The sequence below is a fragment of the Bemisia tabaci genome, chromosome 2, assembly GCF_918797505.1.
Source record: "Bemisia tabaci chromosome 2, PGI_BMITA_v3".
NCBI classification, from domain to species: domain Eukaryota; kingdom Metazoa; phylum Arthropoda; class Insecta; order Hemiptera; family Aleyrodidae; genus Bemisia; species Bemisia tabaci.
The window spans coordinates 11,030,708-11,054,337 of NC_092794.1; the positions used below are offsets into that span (position 1 = coordinate 11,030,708).

At 43.6% G+C, this 23,630-nt stretch overlaps 1 protein-coding gene across 4 annotated transcripts in view; it reads left to right on the forward strand.

The window, feature by feature from the left end:
* The window catches only part of LOC109037269 (uncharacterized), a 77,844-nt gene that overhangs the window by 28,573 nt on the left and 25,641 nt on the right, over positions 1-23,630 (forward strand). The gene's annotated exons all lie outside the window — the stretch shown is intronic.

Sequence of the window (23,630 nt, forward strand, 5' to 3'; positions counted from 1 at the left end):
TAAGTTGTATGAATAAAAAATTAATGCAGCGGTTACTAGATTCCCAGTTGTATTTTAAATCCAGCAGCAATCCTCAACGTTAAGAGCTTTTTTTGAGCTCTGGGGTTGATTTCAGAGAAAACCAGTGGCGTTATCGTGTTTTTCGCGGAATTTTACTCAATAGACAGTACTTAAATCCCAAATCTCCCACACGTGCAAGAGCTTCATTCCAAGAAAAGTTCAAAATCTCACGACAAAATTACCAGCTTTCCCCTTTTTTATCACTAAAAAAAAGTATGGCAACATCTACTATGAGTCTACTTGATTCTTACACAGTGATACTATTTGGTGAAAACTACCGGAACTAAAGTAGCATTCACCGGAATTCGGGTGATACGATAATATGCCGAATGCTACAATCGAGTCCGGTGTTTATTACCATACTCAGATCATTGCGTCAGAGTATGGTAAAATCCACCACATATTGTTTCAGTGAATACAGTGAAAAGAGGAAAGAAAGTTTTTCACCTTTGGAATTTTCACAATTGGATTGCATTTTGCAAAAAGGAACCACTAGCATTGCAATGTTGCTAAGATTGTGCAACTTCTTTTGTCTCGGAGGAAAAACCCGATTATCCCTTAATAGTTTCTATTTTACTCGCTAAAAACTGTAAATTTAAGACAAAAATTACCATCTAAACTTCATAGTTTTTCACAGTTTCCGCAATTTTATTGCAAAGGATGAAGTTGCTCCATCTTAGCATCATTGCAATGCTAGTGGTTCCTTTTTGCAAAATGCAATCCAATTTTTGTTGTGATCTGCGGAACGCGAAATCGGGGCTTTTTCGAGGTTCTGAGCTTATTTTCTCGGTCGGAAAAGTGTAGGGTATTTTTAAATTTTCCTTGAATCGCAACCCTGGTCGACTATATTAGAGAGCGCGCCGTGAGCAGCGTGTAGAGGAATTACCTTTTTTAAAGTGGAACTCGGGTCTTGACAAGCGTCTGAGGGCGGGGAGCCGCGAGCCATGACCCATAACTGCAGGAGGAGATAATTCGATAAGCACGTTGATGGAACAAACGTATTGGTTCTCGGAAATGATTTCGATTCCAGCGCGGCGCGGCGCGGTGACGCCAGTCAAACGCGACAGCGCGACAAGCTGCAGCGGAAATAATTATTCCATGTGTAATGAGTCCTAAACTATCCGAGCAACATTCGAGCGATAGGAAAATTTCTATACGGCCTTGGGAATTACCAGGAAAGCGCTTGGTCGAGCAACCTTTTTCTGGGGCGTGGAAAAACTTCTATTTTTTTTAAGAAGGTATTTTTTTCGACTCCGACGTTCGACAGCTACAGGAATTTGAATCCATTAAAATAACTGATCGTGAGTAATTTTTGGAGGCCTCCACAATGCAGCTATCTTTCGTCTTTACTCGTTACTGCTTGATTGAAAATGAGATGTATATATCATGAATTCGTCAAAGATCGGGTTTCAATAGGTCTAAAGTCAGGTCTATTTTGGAAATGACGTACAGCCATTCGCTGTACACTTTTCCACGCCTTAGTTTGTTTTGTTTTCCTGTTCTGGCGAGATTCTGATAATTTCAAGGTTGCCTTTAGGGTGCGATGGTTCCACCCGCGTTCTTATCACGGTCAAGTTGGCTTTCACTATTCTGTGTAAAGATACAAATGCCAGGCCAACTTTGGTAAGCTTGTCAAGCGGAGGAGAAAAGCTGGAGGGATGATGGGATGGATGAAGATAAATCGATAGCAGGGTGATTTACGATAAAACCATATTACGTATGAAAGATTGGACGGATCCATGATGACCCAAAACTCGTCTATCAATCAGATCGCGGCACTTTTGTTGTTGTAGTAAAAAGATCGAGAAGATACTAATTTCCCCACATAAGTACCATGTTATTCGGCTGCTACAATCAACTCTCCTGCATTTCTAAAGAGAAGAGAAAAGCGGGATTGCCTTCAATTTCTGTACATGCATCTTGCAAACCCTTGGAACACGAATAATTAGCAACTCAGCGTAGCATTCGTAGGTAATACTATTCGTATTATTGGAGTTAGATGCTCTGGCTCTGGCCTCGTGTTAACAATCGGACTATTCTGTCCATTTTTAGGTTCTCTGTTATTTGACTGCTAGATACCTGCTTGAATAACTTTCCTCTACGCCTGACAAATCCTTTGCACCTCTGAAGAATGGAGAGAAGTGAGAGCGCCTTCAACTTGGAATATGCAACACGCACATTCGTGAGACACGAATAGTTGCATCAAGGCGCCACATCAACTGAATGTCAGTCCAGTCTTTGTATTTGCCGTACGCGCACATACAAGACACTGAAAGTACAAGCAACTTTTTTTTAAAAAAAAAAAGGAGAAGAAAAAGACCCTCGTTTGTTTTCTGAAAATTTCTTGAAGAAAGAAATCAGCAAAGAAACAATCATAAAGTTTATTCGCACAGCTTGTAAAATGTTTCAATATTTCAAGTTTACAACAACAACAACAACAACAACAACAACAACAACAACAACAACAACAACAACAACAAGTTTTGTTTACAAAATCGCAGATTACTCTCGAGAAATCGGTCATTCGTCGGACATTCGTCGGTTCGCGTATGCATTGCATTGAAAATTATCGAACGGCCCCATTGGCGTAATTTTCAGACTTCGGCTGGCCAGCGCGCGACCAAGGCGCTAAAACTCATTTTCGCCAAAATTTTCAGATAGGCAGTACTGACCTCGGTATGCGTTGTTTCTGAAATGAGCATCCCTGATATATATAAAATATTTATAATAATATATATAATAATGAATATACTGTCCATGTATGGTAGAAATGGCTTTCGGGAGCTATGTGGCGGCGATGTTACGGATGACGGATACCGACCTTAATGACGGCGTGGCACGGCGGCGGAGTACTACGAATCGGCTCGTGGCCCCACCACGTCCCCCCCCCTCAATGTCCCCCCTCAACGTCCCCCCCGGCACCGATGCCAAATCGTGCACGGAGTCCACGTGATGGGTCGCCCGACGCGGGTCGGTTCGGAAACGGCGCGCCGCACCGCGCCGCCGGTGCGACTGCTGCGGAGGGTTTCGCGGAAAACGCTCCGGTGCGTCGCGATGTTTTAAGGGACTTTCGGGGGCCGAGAGGGGGGGGGGGCGTTCCGGGAAGTGTCATAAGCTGTGCGCAGGGAACAAGGTTTCCCGCCTCCGGGAATCCTGAATAGAAGCCATTAAGGGTTCCTTGTCTCTCCCTCTCGCACGGGGCCCGATGAAACGTGAAAGCCCCGTGTCTCTTGTTCCTCCGAGTGACATCAACTGCCGTGCAACGCGAAACGCCATAAACGCCATTTTACATTTTTCGGAAACGATGTGTCATAGCAGAAAAATTTGAGTGCCTTAGGACAACGCTTTTACGGAATTTTTTCGCAAATAGCATCAAAACTTAATCTGAAAATTTGAGGTGCATGGGTAAGACCGTCTGTACTTTATAAAGTTTTAAGTTCCAAAAAACGAGGGAAAATCTCGATGGATTTGCGGCTTTCTTGCTTAGCACGGCAGTCAACTGCATTTGAGTGCCTTTAGTTTTTAGAGCCGGGTCCATTTTCGATCGGTCCAATCGTCCGTGGTGGAGTGCCTGTCTGGGAAGAGCACGAGCGTGCCGGTAATTTGAGGTTAGATTATGGACATTTTAGGGCTCAAAAAGACAGCCAACCTACGAATTCAAATCTCCCAGAGTGATTTATCATTACAATGGGTCAGTTGCGCTGCTCACAGAATCGTGTTTTCGTGCGTGTTCGGTACCGATGAAGCTCGGCAACAGCCCTTTTTTTTAAAGAAACACCTCATGTGACCTTGTGACCCTTACACCCTCTCCCCTGCCCCTTTTTCCTTCTATAAAGGTACTCTACTCTGAGGGCCTAAGTAATATTCGTACCGAACGTACCAGTGGCGTGGCGTGAATGATCTATTATCGATACATCGCCATTTGAAGCTACGGTAAAGAATCGATTACTAAGGTATTCGCTACCAACACCTTAATAATCGATCTTTTTTCATAGATTTGAGTGGCGTATCGATCGATATATCGCAAAGCACGCCACGCCACTAGAACGTACGCGTTGGTAACTGTATAGCAGTCTTCCAAAAGAGCCTGTTTTCAGTTACTTTAAACATGCGAGTTTCTACTTTTTAACGAAATAGTCACGCAATGAATACAAATAGTAGCTCTTTGTCCTTCTGCGTGTGGTTTTTTGTTTTTTGTGGTGTCTAGTGATTTAAATTTTTCGACCGATTTTTCACTGTCGTTTCGATTCGAATTGAATGAGAGTTATCTATGACTGCGATAAAATGTAAAAGGTGAATTTACTTACTTGACTGCGGTAACTGTAGCTCTTTGTCTTTCTGCGTGAGGGTTTTTTTTTTTTTTTTGTGCGGTGTAGTGATTCAAATTTTTCGACCGACGTTTCACTGACGTATTGAATGAGAGTTTTCTATGACTTCGATAAAATGAAAAGGGAAAATCGGCTTAACTGCAGTGACAGACAGCCAGTCCACAGTTACAATAGTGTGTACCTTATCGCTTTTCCAGAAATGCTCTTTCATCTGCGGGTGAAATGACTTGTCAACGGGCGAAGTTCATTATTTTTGTTTGCCCATGGAGTCGTAGATAGTTCTCCTTCAACATTGTAGTAGACAAATACATACCGGCAATACTGGAGAAGACCGTCAATTTTCGATATATCAATTGATCTGACCTTTAAACACATGGAAAATGATCGATGAACAGGGTGTTCGCAACAAACGGTTCTTTACCGTAGCTTCAAATAAGGGAATATCGATGATACTAGATCACTCACGCCGCGCCATTGCGGTGGATCTCGTGAATCAGGGACGCAGAACCTCGTGTAAGTTTTCGTGCGTGCGTCAGTGATGAAACATAGGTGCGAAAGACTATCATAGGCTATAGACGCTGCGAAAAAATTCACTGCCAAAACAAAGAAATCTTCTGAAAAAACTCCTCGGAATTTTCCTCCTCTCCGCAAAAAGGGAAACAGTACTCGCTGCCTGAAAATGTATTCATTTTTTCAGCGATCTACGACCTTTGGGAAAGGTGGGAAATACGCACTTCCTAACAAAAGACATTTTTCAGCATGTTGCGACTTGAGCAGTATCAATCCCGCGAAGGTAAAAATATTTGAAAGTATAAGACCATTCGTTCACGGATAGACTCTGAAACCTTTAGAAACCGAGGAGAAAAAATCAGATATATTTCGAAAAGCCAAAAAAAATTCGATACCTAACAATAGACATTTTTCGGCACGTTGTGACAGAATGGTTCTAATCCCTTGAAGTTGGAGATATTTCAATTCCAGGAATGCCACGGAGAGTGAAATTTCAGTTTCCACCTAACAATCAGTTAACCCTCTATGGCGCGTTATTTACGTTTAGATTCTGAATTCCCAGGAACGCCAATCTATGCTGTAGTTTTCGTAAAATCTTCAAGTTCCGATCTTTCATTTCAAAATTTTAGTATTCATGTTTTCAAAAACGGAAAAATCGATACGCAACATCATGCCGCAGGGGAATGATTCTTTCTTGAAAAAAACAAAAAAATACGTTACATCATGCTGTAGAAGGTTAACATGCAATTTTTTGTGAAATTTTCTAAAAAAATTTCCCCATGAATTCATTTTCCATCCCTGGCTACGGCAGGCACACTTGAACGGACGTTTTCTGGGTGGAAAACACCCGTTATCGTTTGAGCCGCACGGTGAACGGCTACGGAAATTCTTGCCTGTATCATCCCGAGCTCGACTTGGGCAATGGGCATCGGCATTCTACGACGACCGGGGCCGAAGCATCACTGCCGTGTTAAGAAAAAACGCCTTTTGAGCCTCGGGGCGTAGTCAAATTTCCTCTAACAAAACCCTCATTTTCTGGAAAACTCATCAGTATTTTCCTCAAAATTGTTCAGAGAATTCTGTCCGCATTTTGAACGTATTTCTACGAAACAGAACTACTAACGGGTGGGAAAGACGGTATAAGAAGCAATGTAAAAGATTGATTCCTTTGAGTTAAATACCACCACGGAAAACTGCGGCGGCTTTGTTGCCGCTGACGTCACTGGCGCTTTACAATTCCCGTTCATTCTTACCGCCCGAGAACTAACGAGCTCACCCCATATTTTCCACCCGCACACATTTCTGTTCGGCCCAAATACGTCCATCAGTTCTGGCATTCCCGGAATTAGTTCCGAATTCGGAACTTTTGAGATTTTTCTGAATTTTTGAAAATCGCGAAATGTTCCGGATCTTTTCCATTTTCCGGAACATTCTCGGAACATTCGACACAATCTATAAGGAATCACGGAACTTTTGACAGTCATGGAGTGAGCGGGATTGAAACGAAAAACTTCCGAATCCCGGAACTTCTGACGGACATGGAATGGGAGCTCTGACGTCCATTTGATCTTAAATACTAGTCCCGAATTCGGAACTTTTGAGATTTTCCCGGATTTTTGAAATTCTCGAAATGTTCCGGATCTTTTGCATTTTCCGGAACATTCTCGGAACTTTCGACACGATCGATAAGGAATCACGGAACTTTCGACGGTCATGGAGTGGGTGAGATTGAAACGAAAAACTTCCGAATCCCGAAACCTTTGACGGACACGGAATGTGAGCTTTGACGTCCATTTGATCTTAAATACCTGATAGTTTCGGTGAATCTCACTCACAACTCGCCTCAAAAATGACGTTTTGTCGGCGGGAATTTGGCAAGTCTCGAATGTTGATGCGGCGATGTTCCCCGGCACGGGAGATTACTCATTAGCGCTCGTTCCCCGAGGACGGACGCGGAGCGAATAATTTCCCGTATTGCTTTCCCGTTTTCCGAGGGAAAAATTCCGGCCAGACATTCCGACACCGGCCGCGCAGCGGTCACGGTCGTCCATGACTCACTTCTCGGGAAAAGCAGGTTCCTCCTCCCGATGTCGCCGGCCCGGCTAAAATCCCATCATCGCGCCACGCGCCTCGAAATAGAGCAGATACCACGTTTTTCTCTATTTTTAGGACAATTCGCACTGGCGAAAAACAAAGCTGTATAGGTTGAATATTTTTATTGAAGGAGTATGTGCATCTCAGGGTTCCCACGGTCAGGGAAAACCGAGTAATGTCAGGGAATTTTAAGAAGTCAGGGAAGAAGGGGAAATGTCAGAGAAAACAGGGAACTTTTAAGAAAAACCGGGAAATGTCAGGGAATTTTAAAAAAATCAGGGAGAACAGGAAAATTTTAGGGAAAACAGGGAAATGTCAGGGAAAGCAGGAAAACGTCAAGAAAAACAGGGCACTATTGGGAATTTCATTTTCTAGCTTCGGTGGCAACCCTGGCACCAAGTTCAGCATGAAGTAGACCTGAAGGAACCAAAAATCAATGGGAGGGTACATTATTATACAGGTTGACAAGTTCTTGAAAAGTACTTTAAAACTTGGTCCAATAGGTCAACCTGAAAATACTCATGTGCGGTTTTCCCTTCAAACGCGGGAGTTCTGGAGTCGCTTTTCGAATAAAAAATGGAGTACCTCGAATCTAAATCCGGACCCGAAATTCCCGTGAAAGACTCTTTCCAGGAGATCGTTATACGGCAAGATGGCGCGGACTTTTTTCGACTCGTGCGTTCGCGCGAGTCGCGACCTCATAAAAATAGAAATTAAGGGGATATTGCGCGACGTGTTCTTGCTCCCCGAAAAATTCCGGAAAATTCCGGAAATTCCGGGAATCATTTTCATTCGTCGTCGCCTCGCTTTGCACACCGGTGAATTCTCGGTCTTCAGCGCCACCCCTCGTGCCTCACCACCCCTCCTTCCTCGCAGTCTACTCAGTATTCCTTCCCCTTCTCTCCGGTTTTCCTGACGCACCTTCAACGTCATAACGTCACGGAAAAATTCATCGTGCTGTAAAGGTGGATTTCTTGTAGTCGTACCGGAGTGCAAGCTGAACCTTCCCCCCTTTCTCCATTCCCTAACCTAACTCGAGGCCCCCCAGAAAATTTTTAAATCTTTGAAGTATCTATCATGGAGTTTAAATCAATTTCATCTTGAATAATTACCAAATATGTAAGCGTCCTTTTTTCCTCTTTTCTCTGTTCCTTTATTCTCTCTTTTTTCTCTGCCCCCTACACCCCCCTCTGGATCCGCGTATGCCCCTTCCGCAAGATCCAAAGTGTGTATGGATGGACCCACCATATGCAACAAAAAAAAAATAAAAATAAAAAAAAAAAAAAATAAAATAAAAACTAACGTCGAATGCACCAACGAATTTCAACCCAAGTATGATCAGATTTCGGGAATTCATATTGTGGTTAAAATTCATTATAAGCCTCCAAATTTCGTTATTTAAACGCACTGTTTATTATAAACATTTTACTCTGGATCTCATTCCAGAGCGAACCGAACACTTTTTGAGTACTAAAAAGCTTTGTGACATCTCTCAACGGGTAGAAAGGGTCTGTGGTGAAAGCACTCGCGCTCTGCAAGTCGAATAAAGACCTTGTCGGCGAAGGCTAGCATTGTTTATACAATTGTATAATTTTTGCCTTTCGTAGGTTTTATTTGCATATTCGCGTTACGCACCAGGGACACTTGGATCAATTACCGCGATCTTCCCCATTTGAAACTAAGGTAAAGAATCGATTATCAAGGTATTAATTGCGAATTGCCTGCTTATCGATCCTTTTCCATGGGTTCAAAAGGCAGATAAATCGATTTATCTCAAAGCACCCCGCACCACTGGATCAAGTATACGTAAGCCTCGTCTAAGCTTGCGTCCTAGGTTTTACAAGGGGGAGGAAGGCTATATCCTCGATGGCTTACGTAATCCTCTCACCTGAAAAGAAGATACCAATATTTTTCAATAATAATAATTTTTCAGGCTCTCTCGTTATTTTCCTAGCCATCGGGGTGCGGTCGCGTACAGTCTTGCGTAATGTAAAGGGGATGCGAGGAGAGATGTCGTCTTTCGGGGTGCTTTTCAGGGGGGGGGGGGGGGGGTTAACGCCTCACGTAATACCCGCACGGCCCTTTTGAGAAGCAGGAGCTGCAGGATGACGGAATGGTTTTCATCCCCTCGTCGGGCGGAAACAGGGCGGAATTCCCGGAAGCTGCCCGAAAGAAAGCCGAGGGTGGCTCGGATTCTACGGGGGATCTCATTTCCTCCGGCGACCGCCGTTCCGCGAAAGAAAGTCGAGTGGGTGAGCTTATCGATTTTCGGCGAGGCGTGGGCAGGGCGAAATACCCGCGGAGAGAACATTCGATCACCCTCGTTCCCCGGTTTCGCGGGAACTCCCGACCTCCGGGTCCCGGTGCCGTCCCCGTCCGTCCGGCGAAATTGCGGGCATGGGCGCAGTGCAACGGGCGCTTCTCGAGGAGGGCACTCGACCTCACAGTTCGAAGAAAAGCCAGAAAGGCCCCTCTCTCCCCCCTCTCATCCCCCTCCCCCCCTCTCACTCCCCCCGACCCCGACCCCATGGACGTCCGCGCCCGCGCTGCTGCCAATGGAATGTCGAGTACCTATATGCGTATAGGTTGAGTACGAACATGTCGGTAATTTTGAGGTTAGGTCGGGGAGCCAGGGCCCAAAAGAGCAGCAAACCTAAGAATTCAAATCAGTCAGCGAGATTTGTTTTTACAGTCATCGATACGAACAATCGTCTGTAAAGCGCAGGTTTGGCGTGGTTTTTGCATTTGTGAACTTCCTTTTTGGTCAGGGTTGCCACAGTCAGAGAATACCGAGAAATGCCAGGGAAAACTGGGATTTGTCGGGGAAAGTGACGAAAATGCCAGAGGAAATTTGTTAAATCACCGTCATTTGCTTTCTAGAATGGGTTTGAGGTTTCGAACAACAAATTTTCCCTGAAAACTATTTTCAATCATGTCTACTTAACCATCCGTCATATTCTCAATTATCAGGGAATTTCATACCAAAATGTGTCAGGGCAGGGACTTTTATTTCCCAAATTCTGTGGCAACCCTGCTTTTAGGTTCGATATCGGAATCTGAAGCTTTGCTACGACATTTTTCCGGTCCCCATACAAGCACTCCAGCTTTTGCAAATTTAGATTGGCCCAACAAGGCCGAAACGTCTGCAGTTGCCTTCCTGAATGGACCAAACTACTGTTGCACCAAACAGCATATCTCTTGATGGAAGACTGTGTTCCCGCGAGCTTTTCTCTCCGTATTGAGATTTTCAGCTTCATGCTGAATTTTTAACGCACGTTGGCGAAAAAACTCCAACATACTCTAGCTTTGTCTATCAATTTAAATAATCGGCCCGCTGAAGTCTCCGCTCCCTCCCGCAATACTCGAGAGCGGGCACCGTACCGTATCGTGAGTGACCACGCTCGGAAGGGGAGCGAGTAGGGGGGGAGGGGGGCGGATTTAGGATCGGCCCGTTCCTCGAACCCTAATCCGATAGCCGGGGCGGGGACCCGGGGAAACCGGGACTGGGACCCGGGAGAGACCGCAATCCCCCCGACTCGAGTCGACTGATGCTATCCATTCAAATAATATCCTCGGTTCCATCGGCGGCCCCGGCTCCGGCGAGATCGCTTCCAAGAACGCGAAACTCTCCGCTCGAGACGCTTCCGAGAACCGGGAACGATCGTTGTCGCTCCGCAGCAGCTTGAAAGTCTTCGATCCACCCCCCCTTCCCCCCCCTGCTGCCCCCCCCCCTCCGGGCCCTCGCGAGGTCGTTTCACGGCCGTAACTATACGTGCCTCCCTCCTAGCTTTCCTCCGGACGGCTCTTTGGGAGTAGGAATAAAATAAATATCTCTCCGGCTGGCTTCTTTTCTCCGTCGACCTTTTCTTCCTCTCGCGAATCGGTAACGCCGAGCGAGGAACAATCCGGAGCTTCCGCGGAACGTAGCCCGCCGCCGGCTCGCGTTGCCGGATCACTCTGGACTTTGAAGAAATTAAATTTAATTTAATTAATTAAAATTAAAATTAATTAAATTTAAATTTAATTTAATTCTGAACTTTGAGGTGGACCACTGAACAGGGTTAGAAAATTTCAGAGCTTCCCGTCGAAATCTCATGTGTAGAACTGGGGAAAGAAAATAATAGACGAAAGTCACATCAGTCTGAATGCATCGATCATCAGTTGGCCCATTGGTTAGCATGTAGATATCTGTTGAATGGTGCAATTTTTGGATGTGACATTTGTCTATTCATTTTTTCCCCCAGTTCTGGCATGGTGAACATCACATAAATAAACTAACTTAAAAAATTGTAGAGATATCAACGTTTATCGTTTATGCAATGGGTCGTTCGTGAAATACGTGACGATTTAGGCAGGGGTACGTATACTCCATTTGGAATGGATCACCAAACAGGGTTAGGAAATTCAAAAACTTCTCATCGAATTTTCAAATGGATCGTTGAGCGTTCCAAAAATAACCCAACTCAAAAACTTTGAGAGATATCAGCGTTTATCGTTTACATTAAGGGTCGTTCGTGAAATACGTGACGATTTAGGGAGGGGTATACTCTATTCGGAATGGACCACCAAACAGGGTTAGAAAATTTAAAAGCTTCCCATGGAAATCTCATGTGTAGGATGTTGAACGTCCCAAAAATAACCCAACTCAAAAAATTTGAGAGATATCAGCGTTTATCGTTCACAATAAGGGTCGTTCGTGAAATAAGTGACGATTTAGGAGGGGTCTACTCTATTTTGAATGGACCACCTAACAGGGTTAGAGAATTTAGGAGCTTTCTATCAAAATTTCGTGTATAGCACGTTGAATATCCCAACTTTAGTTCCTTTATCTTCTTTTTCCTCTTTTGAGACATTGTGGTCATTAGAGAGATTCCCAAAGAGGTCTAGCGCTGATAAAGTATTATTTCATCGGGAATGTTTCTGAAATAGACTAGAATCCAATCGATTTCAGCAGATTTGATTTGTTTGAACCGAAACGCTGATTTCTTGCTTCTTTGTCAAAATTAAAAATTTTCAAGCGTCCGTAGATTTGAGGCACATAAAAAGTTTTCCCGGATGGTCGTAGCTCCCGCACTGGGGAAAAAAAAAACACATTTGACCTGGAGTCCAGACTCTCAAAAACATCGACAAGAAAAAGCACTCTTGATTCAATCAAAATCTAGCTTAAATCAAGAACCAAGCCTCTTAATCTAAGCGAATTTCGTTTTGATTCAAGCAAAAATCCGATTGAATCAAGAGTATATTTTCTTGTCAATGTTTTCAAGAGTCAGGACTCTGGATCCAATGCGTTTTTTTTCCAGTGCACCGTAGACGAGACCCAGTCTATTACGGGTGGTACCATCATTTGGCAACGCCAGATGAGACGTAACGTAATGACTGCAATGGCGGAGAATAGCCGCACCGCGGCTTGCGGCCCACCTCCGCAATCCGCTTGCACCGACTTACCCGCCCGTGTCAAAACCTACCAAGTCATATTCCTGGTGAGCCCCCAGCCCCGTAAGAAGGCTCTCACTCCAGAGCTCATCGGACGGTAATCATGCACGGTTTGAGGATCCACGCGATTCATTTTCCGAACATCTCCCGGCGGCGAAAGAAAGTCTCATCTCCAGCACGGAGCTGCGCGAATCCCGGTGGAGATACGAGGTTCTGGCCTAGCGGCCGGGGGCCAACGAACCGGACCGCAGCGCGGTCTCCGGGAATTCCACCGAAATCCCGCGGGATCCTGATTCCTGGCTCCGCTCTGCGCTCTTCTCGGCGGAAATAATTGCGTTTCTCGGAAACGCGTTCTTTTTAAAGCTTAGCATCGAGCGGACTATACCGTATACTCCGTTCCATTTTGGAGCGCCCCTGGAAAATAAGGTGTTCAATACGAATTGACCCTGCAAATGGCAAGATGGGACGAGCTATGCAGTTGGAAGTTGAGGCTGGAGGACCCTTTTTCCGTCAATCGCCTCGTGACTAAATGTGCTCGCTGTTAACCCCTTTTTCCCGCGAGTAATGGTACTAAACATTTAAGGCAATCACAAAATTGCTTTTCTCGGCTCAGAACTAGATTCAGAGTGAAATTTCGAAGTGGAATGCTTTTCAGCAAGTCAAAATCGAGACATTTTGACCACTTTTTCCTAAGTAAGTAATAGTACTTAACATTTAAGGCAATCACAAAATTCCTTTTCTCAGCTCAGAACTAGATTCAGCGTGAAATTTCGAAGTGGAATGCATTTCAGTAAGTCAAAATCGAGGCATTTTGACAAATTTTAACCTTGTTAGAAACTCTTAGAATTAGTCGATCAGCGGGCTGATCGTTGAAACTGATAGACAAAGCTATTAACAGATAAGACATAGAAAGTATGGAGCGATCCTGATGTTTTAAATGGGTGGTTCTTTTAGACTAAAGGGGTAAATGATGGACTAACTGTAGAGTCTATCGTGGATTGCCATTAGTTAGTCTATTACCTACCCCCCATGTCCATTGCAATCCCCCGCTTCCACAAATAGCATCCCTCCATATCTCTTTTGTCCTCTTTGTCTATAGCTTTGTCTATCAATTTCAACAATCAGCCCTCAGCAGTCTGTATTCGTTAAAATTTTCCGATTTTGGTATTTTATCAGACACTTTTCTTCAGAATTTTACTCTAAAATTCCAAAAAAGTGCGTTACGTAATTGAATCAGTGAGAACGAAAATATACCAACTCGGTAACTCGAAAATGCTCAATTTTCATAAAGGTCATCGAAGTAAACGTATCTGTCCCAACTTGGAACTTTTCAGTGTCCTTAAGTACTCGTCTTTCGGCACCAGAAATCTTTTTCTTAGGTTAATTTCGTCACCTTGCGTGATTTTGTGTGTTTTCGTTCTCATACTGATTCAATCTAGGGAAGGCCCCTACTCCCCTATACACGGAGAAGAAAACTTCGTGCGTGGGACCCGAAGTTGAGGTCATATGGATATCTGAAATTCTCGGATCACGTATCTAAAAACTTGAGGTCCAGCCGCCGAAGTTCGGGTCATACATCTGAAGTATTTCGATATATACTGAAGGGTTCGGGTCGCACATCTGATGTACTCCGGCACTTACCGAAGTGCCTCGATGTCTGACCCAAACCTCGGTAGCTGGGCCTCAAGTTTCTGATGCGTGAGCAGAAAATTGCAGAGATCCATGACCTCAAAACTTCAGAGATCCATGACCTCAAATTCGGGTCCCATGCACGAAGTTTTTTTCTCCGTGTAGGTGGATGAAATGAAAGCAACAGCTTGTATCGACGTACCTGTTGCGAAGAACTCAAGTTTTGTACGGCCCTGCCCTCCTGTGAATGAGTCTCGTCACCGATACTGTTTCTTTTACGGGACGCTCGAGATTGCACGCGTCTTCATCCCTCATGGATGAAAGGGGGGGGGGGGGGGGGGTTGGGCACTCGAGAAGTCAAGAGGCCAAGAGTCGAGAGGCACCGGGCACCCCGATCCCGATATTCAACCTAACCGCGCCGCATCTCGCGTCTCGCCGCCCGTCCGTTCCATTCCCGACGAATTGTTTGCTTCCCGCAGGTCAACGGCCACGGTCACAAGATCCGGGGATCTACTTCAACACGATGCGATTGACCCTCGTCTCTCTCTCTCCATGTCTGTGTGCGTGTGTGTCTCTCTCTGTTTGTTTTGACGATACGGATGCGCCATGCGCGTGCCTCGCACCATCTACGATTCGAAGAACTTTCCGTCCGTTTCTCCGCGAACGACCGACGAGCGACGGCGAGCCTCGTCGAATAACGGCCCTCGCTCCACTTGCCAGACTCGTGTGTGATTGCAGATTGCACTCTTTAGGGCTGTTTTTGTAGTCGTTCCTGAATGGAGATGTTGCATGTGTGAGGAATTTGCGATTTGACTGTTGATTCGAATGTAAAAGTTCGCGAGAAACACGATGGTGCCACTGGTTTTCTCTAAAATCAACTCCCAAGCTCAAAAAAAGCTCTCAAGTTGAGGCCAAAATGGAGGGGATATCCCACGTTATCCTGCGAGTCCACCTCTACATCAAGACAAACTCTCCATGCAAAGGTAAGGAGCAACTACATTGACAGGGTTGCCATGATTTCAGTTTTTTAGAGTCCCCAAATAAGGTGGCAGCCCTGTCAATGTATTTGCGGCCTATTTTTGCATGGAAAGTTCGTTTTGATGTAGAGGTAGACTATCAGAATAGCGTGGGATATCCCCTCCATTTTGGCCTCAACTTGAGAGCTTTTTTTGAGCTTGGGAGTGGATTTCAGGGAAAACCAGTGGCACCATCGTGTTTCTCGCAAACTTTTACATAAGAATCAATAGTCAAATCGCAAATTCCTCTCACATGCAACATCTTCATTCTGCCGTGCTAAGGAAGAACGGCATATGAACATTCGAGAGTTGCCAAATTTCCTTCGATAAAATGTTCATTTTTGAGGAAAGTTATGAATATTTTCTCTTGAAAATTTCTTTAGGTGAGATTGCGAGCGAAAGTATCTGAAAAATTGGAGAGAAAATAATCAAAAGTTTACCAGGAAATTCGTGATTTATTGAAGGAAATTTGGCAACGCCTGGAGGTTCGCACGGCGTTTTTCCGTAGCACGGCAGAATTGGTGGGAGGCTTTACTTACATGGTTTCCACTCGGGGTCGCTGCAGTCGGGAAAACTTGGAAAATCTGGAAAATTCAGGGAGGATAAATGAGTCAGGACCAGATTTTCGTCGGTCCTTCCACCGGTACTTGAATGTACTCGACGAATGTACGTTATTCAGTGTATGCCGATGTTCATGGTTAGTTATGTAAACAGATGAATTACATAACCTTGCATGCCTTTTCACGCGAGGATGTTTGAATTCGTCTAATTGTAAGTGTTTCTCGTGATTGGAATTCATCGTGTTAAATGAGTCATAAATTGATACGCGATATATCAATGACGAATTCCCATAATGAGTCTAATATGATGAATACTCAACACAGACTATGGACTTGAAGTTACACTTTGCATCGATGCGTCGAATATGGATTAGATGAATTATTTTGTCTCTTGTGGTTTTGTGCTTTCAATTCCGCGGCCATTGTCGGGCCTCAGTGCGCTGAACTTCAGAACGACCCGTATCAGTCAAATTAATCAAGTCGATTTGATACATAGATCGATAGAGATAACGTGTTTATTGCGCCGATGGTAAATACACTTTCATGTTTCTACGTATTTGTTTACCGAGGAAAGTGATCGATTTTTTCCTAGAGGTGCATTCAAGTCCATCAAGTTAAAATATGACATCGGCTGTTAGAATTGTGCGTAACGACAGCATTCTCTTGCCACTCAGTTTCTGAAAATACAATTGTAATTCACAGTCGATCTTAATTTTGATGATTTAATAATGCGCAAGTCATTGATTCTTAACTATTTGAATCATAATACGTATATCATTTATATAAACTTCGAAGGATTCAGACTTTCAGTCGATTCCACCTTTTTCTATTTCACTCGTGGGGTTGCCAGATTGTGCGATAAATGTGAATATTTTACATGGGTTTGAACTAGGAAGAGTGTCGGAAAAGCAACTTATCTGGCAACAATAGAGTTTGCGAGGGACTCAGTCGATTGCTCTTTGTATTGCGTGTCTCTCGTCTTCTCGAGTTCGCCTTCATTATCCGCGATGGCAATTTGAGCGGCTTCAGAGGACGAATAGTTGCGTTGCAATAGTTTTACCACTTTCGATTAGTTGATTGCTCTTTGTATTGCGTGTCTTTTTTTCGAGTTCACATCCATGATGGCATTTTAAGCGGCTTCAGAGCACGAATAGTTGCGTGCACTAGTTTTGCCATTTTAATTCTGCCGTGCAGGGAACACACTAAAAATATCTTGTCTGTTTCGCTGTCACTTGACCCCTATACGTCACTGTCTCAATATGATTGAAATTTTTCGTAAACGTTTTTTTCTATTGTGAACTTCGTGCCAGTCGTTTTTTTAACAGACGAGAGCCAGCCCATTTATTAAAGTGCTGGTGCTCATGATATCAGAATAATTTTGCCCTCCAGGTAAGGAGCAAATTTGAAAAAATCATTTGCGAAATTCACATTTTACATGCCAGCGCAGAAAAAACTTGCTCATATTCCATTACAGAAAACGATCTTTTATAACTATCTACTTAATCCAGTTCAGACAAGATTGAACCAATTATTACGGCAGTGCACTGGAAAAAACCGCATTGGATCTAGAGTCCAGACTCTTGAAAACATTGACAAGAAAAGATACTCTTGATTCAATCGGATTTTTGCTTGAATCAAAACGAAATCCGCTTAAATTAAGAGGCTTGGTTCTTGATGTAAGCCAGATTCTGATTGAATCAAGAGTACTTTTTCTTGTCGATGTTTTTAAGAACCTGGACTCTAGATCCAATGTGTTTTTTTCCAGTGTGCCCTATCAATCTGAAGAGACAAGAGCAACCTTTAAGTCACCAAATTTTTTTCTTAATAAGGTGGGTTTTTCCGCACGTGAAAGATTGGTTGCTGTCAAAATCCAAACCGTTCCGTGTAAATGATTCAATGGAACGCAATATTTTTGTGATTTGTGAATTTCAATTCTAATAGTCATGAAAAATGGCGTCATCATTACAGACACCAGACAGACGCCTTCTAAACTTTAAATACGCTCTCTGAAAACTCCGCTTCCCGTATCTGAGATATTACATTGCTCTTCAGTGGCGTGGCGTGAATTGCAATGTATCGATAGTTCTGCCATTTGAACCTATGGTAAAAAATCGATTATTAAGGTGTTCGCTGCGAACACCCTGTTTATCGATCCTTTTCCAAAGGGTTAAATGGCATAACAATCGATTTATCGCAAAGCACGCCACGCCACTGTTGCTCTTGTGCCGTAGCCGCATCAACTTCTGAATGTTGTAGCATTAAATCGGATGAGCTTTTGAGCTTCGGAAAGTTTTAAATAAAGTGAGTGTTTTCTAAACCCGTCTCGTTTTACGTACCCACGCTTTTCCTCCTTAAAGCTCTCAACGCTTGGAATAACGATCGGAGGAATATTTACTTTTTATAAGGGTCCACATTAGGTATTTTGCGCGGGAAACGAGTCCAAAAAGTTATAAATAAAAAAAAAATCTCTCAAAATAATGTGAAACAGGCACTCATTCTTCACCAAAAACTCATTCTTTGTTGGTTGAAACAACTAAGAAACGAGGCCCGAGCTGTATGTGACAAGGTGCATCGGAAAAAAAAAACACATTGGATTTAGAGTCCAGACTCTTTAAAACATCGACAAGAAAAAGTACTCTTGATTCAATCGGATTTTTGCTTAAATCAAGAACCAAGCCTCTTAATTTGAGCGGATTTCCTTTTGATTTAAGCAAAAATCTGATTGAATCAAAAGTAATTTTTCTTGTCAATGCTTTTAAGAGTCTGGACTCTAGATCCAATATGTTTTTTTTTTTCCAATGTGGTCAAACCAACCTCCGACCGAACCTCAAACCAAGGTGGTTAGTTGTTTCAAACCAACAAAGAATGAGTTTTTTTTTGTTTTTTACAAGGGTAAGCAACTGTCTCTCAGCCTCTCCTATGTTTGATTTTGACTTTTGACATAATGCATGCCCTCTCATCGTCGTCTCCCGAACGAAGGAACGTAACTCTATTCCAGGGTTGCGAAATTGACTCAAACAATTCGATATTTTACCATCAAGTACCTGCGCAAGTTTTGTCCAAAATTGGTTCGATTTTCGCATCAGAAGATGTGAAGAATAATCAGTTAAATTTTCAGTTTGAATTGCTCAAGATTCTCCCGGGAAAAATGCAATTTGCGAGGGAAAGTTTGGCATCACTGCAATGCAGTTATGTTCTTTCATGGAGGGAACGACGTCATGTTTATGGCGCAATCCTAACGAAAGCGTTATAAATAGGTTGTGTTTCATAGTTTCCTCTTTAATTCATATGTTTTTCCTTTTTGTTTTTGTTTCAGGTGAGAATTATTTCCTCCTACTCACGAACTCACTCGTGTCGCAAAAGGGTAAGATAAACATTCCGTCATGAATCATACTCGTGCAGCGCCTTATTTCCCCCGTGATACCATACGCTTTGTCACGGAGCTAGTTTAGTCGCATAGACGACCGAGCCCAATTTTTTGCCCCGCAATGTCGTTTTCATTCCTCAAATTCGACACGATTTCAGTTTAGAGTCTTCAGAGCGTCTCCCCATTACGACGTATTCCAATACTTATTTGCTTGTTGCATGCACAATATTTTTGACGAATTGAAGTTGTTTCCCATCCGAGAAAAATAGAAGGCACAGAGAAAACAATGAGAAGCGTATAGCGCTCAAGATAAGATAAGGCGCCCTTCGTTTAAATCTTGGTTCTTTCCATGAAATTCTCTCATCAAAATTCATTATCTATACCAGTATTGCCCGTATATTTAAATCGCAGTCGCAAAAAATGTTTTATGGAGGATGAGAGGGGGAACATGTGGCTATCTACATCATTTTTTTTCCACGAGTGATAGGCAATTTGGAGTGCTGCAATCTCGCCATTATTTCCATTGTTTCCAAGATTTGTGTTCAAGATTCTGAAAATATTTACAGAGAGGGTATACGGTATGCCTCTGTCCAATTCAGATGCACAAAAGACGTATCTGATGACCCTTTTGCTCTTCGTGTGCATATCCAGTTAAACATTTCCGTGTTGATGGTTACTTTGGGCTACTTGAAGTTCTTTTTTTTCGGTCAGATCAACCAAGGGGACTGATGCAATGATCGGAAAAGCTTTTGGTTGCAAAGACCGACTCCTATAGGTGAGTTTAAGGAGAGGGAAACGTGATGATTAAAAATCCATAAATCTAATGAATTTTGCAGCAAAGACTTTTTCGCTCAGGAGTCAACAACCGCAGCTCATGCAGTCGATCAAAATTAAATTTTCTCAGGAGGAAAAAAAAAAATCAATTCTGCGACAAACACTCACGCAGAACCTTTATTTCCCGAAAATTTTGGTTCCTTTCCTCTGAGCTCGATTCATTTGTCTGACGATATCTCTGGCACCGCGGTGTTCCAGAAGCTCATCCCATATTTTTCGTATAATCCGAGGAACTCAGCTTGCATCACGGCGATTTATAGCCTGTTAAATTGAATTTAAATAGCTCACTCAACCGTCAACTCGGTCATAATTTCTATTAAAAAGAGTCGGCCGCTCGGAATCTGAGAAAAACGTCTCAAGATCAAACATATATTTCAGCGGGAAGATAATAAACTCGAACGAAATTCTCGGAAATCACGTACGAATTAGACCGGTTCTTTCTCTTTTTCATAGCAAGCGGCACGCCGCTCAAGCCAAGCTTTTTGATTTATATCAGCGATCCTAGGAAATGAATTAAAATTGGATTAAAGCACGGCCTATGAGATTCTGAGGAGCGTCCCCGAGGTTATCAACCCGTGAACTCATCTTGAACTTAATTCGAGAGGAGTTCTCAGAAGTCTCGACAGTTCCCTCCTCGGCTTATAGGTGGAACTTGGCCTAAAAACGTAGGCGCGGCTAAACGTTATGCACCTGCGCTCACATTTTCGAGTGTGGCTCTGCACCGATAAAAGTGTAGGGAGGCGGGGGAAGCCGGAAGCGGGGATAGCTTTTAAAAAAGAATAACAAAAACGAGAATAGGTATGCTCCTTGATTCAAATTTTCAGAAAGATCCCTCGATATGAAAGTAATTTTGGTTTTAGAATTCGTCTCTATGGTCCAAGTATACAGAGAAAATGTCGTGGTCATTCATAATGAAGGTTTTTCATTTCGACTCAAGTCATTATGTCATCAACGAAAAAAGTTCGGTTTCGAAATCTCATTTTACGTTAAAAAGTAACAATAATATTCAATTTGAAAAGATACAAAAAGAAAAAATTATCTTTTATTTAACCAGAAAAAAACTGCCATGAAGACGCAGAAAATATATTTTTACCTTCTAAATTAAAAAGTTTTTAACCCACTTTATTACAGTCGGTAATGTTTGTTGTATTCTAAGTTTCACATTGCACCACTAATTGTTGGTGTTTCTTCTGACACTGACGGTGTCATCAACTGCTATATTTTCCAAATGGATTTTTGGTGTGTAAAATTTTGAATTTTTTTCTTACTTTCTTTTCAACCGGTTAATTAACTTAGTGACATTTCGACGCCCGTTCATCTCATTATTTCATGGGGTAAAAATATCGGTAGAGAATGCGTCACCAAAATTCGTCCCCGAAAAAAAGACCATTATTTTCTAAAGTTTACTAGCCATCCTCGCACAAAAGACTTGTTTTCGATTGAATGGAATTCAAAAATAATCCTCACCAGCAAAAAATTTTACTTCGGTGTAAATTTTTTCGTTTTATTTTTTCAAGTCAACCGATTGACTTCAACGATCAATGGTTATCCAAGCGTAAGAATTCATACCCAGCGAACAAAATGTCATTCAAACGGACGAAAAAAGCGAGAAACAAGAAAAACCGTTTCTGTATCAGCTCCAATTTCAGCCGGCCCGATCCTCATCTTTATTCAAGACTCATCGGATAAACTTCGCCTCGGAGGCTGAACGAACGCCCGTCTCTGAAAGCGCACAGTCCCGTTCCTAGATGAGCCCCGCATCACACGATCGCACTCGCGCTTCGAGGCCCATCACCAAAACAGACATGTTTCATTCGAGGAAGAACCCGTTTCAAATACGTCCGTATAAATCCCGGGAGATCGAGTATGGAAATAGTTTCGTGGAAGCGTCAGGCGGAGAGGACGGTCGAGTCGCTCCCTCGGCGAGGCGGAGGCAGCTCGCGTCCTGTCATTCGGACGGGTCCATGGATCATTTTTCGGGAACTAGCTGCTGGACGACGCCCCCCTCGCCCCGCGGTGAGCGATGGCACGTTTCGGACGAGTCGAAACGGAACGGGGTTTCCGAGAAAGAAGCACATTTGTGAAATGGGAAGTGGTCCCTGTCAAGCGGGACCCGCATGCGGTCCGACCCACCTGCTCTCCAGATCCGAATCGGACAGTGCCCCCCTCACGGCCCCCCCCCCCCCTCCGGGCGCTTCAGCCGGGTCCCTTGCCCCCGCGTTCACGGGCTGGAAGTGGCAGCTGGAAGGGCTTCCAGGGTGTCTACCGGTCCCCAAAAGTCCCCAATGTCCCCGATTTTGGAAGGGTGTCCCCGATATCCCCGAAAGTCCCCAATTTTCTTGTTCAGGTCCCCAAAAAAGGTTAAAAATTGTCCCAAACACCGGCATTTTCAATTTTTTTTCCAGTGAGCGAGGAATTGTATTTCCGAATCGCAAAATGTAGTCCAAATAACGTATAGGCATTGATTCAGTCTCTAGGCTCTGCAGGGTTCCTCCGTGGATAGGTAAACGAGAAAAGTCAGGGTATCTACCGGTCTCCAGAAGTTCCCAATGTCCCCGATTTTGGAAGGGTGTCCCCGACTTCCCCGAAAGTCCCCAATTTTCTTGTTCAGGTCCCCAAAAAAGATAAAAATTGTCCCAAACAGCGGCATTTTCAAATCTTCCCGCCAGCCGCGACGGTGCGGTGTAACCAGAAATATAAAAACTGCGGTGTTGCTTGGTTTTTCGTATGTTTTCATCGGTTCAACATGACTCGTAAAATTAGTCGTATAAAATACGCCTTTTAACGCTCTAACTATAGCTCCTTTTCTCTTACTATTTCGGGAAAAAAGTCCCCGATTTTTTTGAAAAATACCCCTGAAAGTCCCCAATTTTGGTTTTTTATAACTGGTAGACACCCTGATAAGGGAGCAAATATTCGAGAATATTAGTGGTGTCATCTGCTAAGTTGGCAACTGCATTTAAGATTTAATTTTTTTTTGTTGGGGGGGGGGGCAGATTTGTGCGCATTTGCAAGCTTTTTTGAGTTCCCCCTGGCAACCATTGCTCACCCCCTCCCCCCACGTGTTTCGGTGTAAGCTGTTTTTGAATTCCCTCGGGCAACTGTTGCTCATCCTTCCCCCACGTGGGTGAAATAGCACTTCAAATTTCCTGGAAGAGGATTCGGCGTATGAAAAGTGTTTGGAAATTTTTTCAAAATAAAACCTCTGGCACTCAATTTTTTCCGAGAAAAGCCGTTTTGATCATAGGATATGATGGGTTTCACAGGAATGGACCTTTAATCGCAATTTTGTGTAGCGTTAATTTAGGTCCTCGATTATTAAGATTGATGGGTTTTCGTATGAATTCGTCATCGTTCCATTTTTTGTTTTTTTTTTTAAGTGTGCAGTTTATTTTTGGTGCGTGGATTGGATCCGTGCGCAGAGAGCCTACGGAGAGGTTACGGTCGTCCGACCGGGAAACTTTCGTCAGCCCGCTTCCAGGACGCGGCAAGGCCTCCGCGTTCTCGGAAAGCCAACAACCTGAAGCCACGCTCCCACAGAGAGCGCGCGACACGATGGCGCTGTCATTTCGGTGCGCGGCGGCCATGGCTGTCGCGATTGAAAAGGCGATTCACTTCGCCAACGGACATGTTCACGCCGAATACATCGCGGGAGGCAGCGAATATCGAGATAACTGAAAAATATTGCCAACATCTGCTTTCTCATTTAGCTTTTGGCTTAGAACTGATCCAATACGCCACATTTTAACTGTCCTCCCCAAATATCTTCCATGTCAAACTTGAATTAATGGTTAACTCG